We start from the raw sequence: 1,251 nt of genomic DNA, 5'->3' as shown, positions 1-1,251 counted from the left end.
TCTCCAGTGGTCGTGCCAAATTTAAGCAGGTTACCAGAAAAGTTAACCTATAGCTGTTTTGATTTCTTCTTTGGATTTTTCTGCAGTCTGGGGGAGGAGGGGGGTCTGTGGCACCATCCTGCCGCTCACAGGTCGGTCCTGGTAGTTAAGCAGTAAAAAAAAAAAAAAAAAAAAACAGTTCAGAAGGTAAAACTATGCCTTGGTGGAGGCCTACTGGGCGTCCTCTTTGTAGTAATTTATTGTATGTATTAAGTAATGCAAAAACCTTTCAAAACATTTCATACTAGACTTTATGGAGGGGCAGGGGATGTGACAAAAAGAAAGTACAATAAAAATCGTTTTCACCCCAAAACAGAAACAATGTATGTGCTTTTCAGAGAAAAAGAAAAACAAAATCACATTTGTCTTGTAAACACAAACAAAAGCATAGAAAACAGATGCTCAATGCAAATTTAAACTCTAAATGCTTCTTTAAAAAAGCAAGCGCTAAAATGAAACAGGCGAATTTTTTTTTGTCAGGGAGTCTAATGTGTGCCATTAAGTCAGACAGGAGTAATTACGAGGAGCGAGATGCTGAGCCATAAAAGGAGAACGTCTCCTTGCAGTGCGTAACCTCGGCTCACTTCCTGTTTTCGTAAGGCTGCGATGAATGAGCACATTTACAAAGGACTCTTTCATGATGTTGACATTATGCTGACTTCTGATGCATCGCTGTATCACGTCATCTTTTTTTCAATGCGCCAAGAACACTTTTGGACAAAGCAAGCCGAGCACAATGGTAGCTAGTTTACGAGTGGCGGTGAAACGATGAAAAGTAAGTGCCTACATGATGTGTAACAATAGAAAAAAACAGACAAAAAATTACAAAAACCTGAGCAGACCACAAACAAAAAAAGTTTTTTTTTTTTTTTATAGATGGTTAGAAAACACACCAAATCAACAACCGAAGAAGGACACAATTGGACAAAACCACATCACATATTTTTGTTGTTGATTTCTTCTTTTGTGTGTGTGTGTGTGTGTGTCCTCAGCAAGTTGTTCCTTTGGTGGCGAGCATCTGTGGATGGAGCTTTGTGGTGCATGTGTACAACTCCATTAACATAACGACTTCCCCGTTTAAATAGATTAAATAGTGGTCCGTGTCGTCTAACGCAAACTCGGTTAGAAATGTCCTGGACGAACTTTCTCCTCAGATATTCTGTCATTTTTCGGACTGGTGCGCCACACGTAAGTCGAAATACTGTCGTTCAT

The sequence above is a fragment of the Syngnathus scovelli genome, chromosome 17 (assembly GCF_024217435.2).
Source record: "Syngnathus scovelli strain Florida chromosome 17, RoL_Ssco_1.2, whole genome shotgun sequence".
In the NCBI taxonomy this organism is placed as follows: domain Eukaryota; kingdom Metazoa; phylum Chordata; class Actinopteri; order Syngnathiformes; family Syngnathidae; genus Syngnathus; species Syngnathus scovelli.
The sequence above is the reverse complement of the archived record's forward strand: the minus strand, read 5'-3'. Positions refer to the sequence as shown.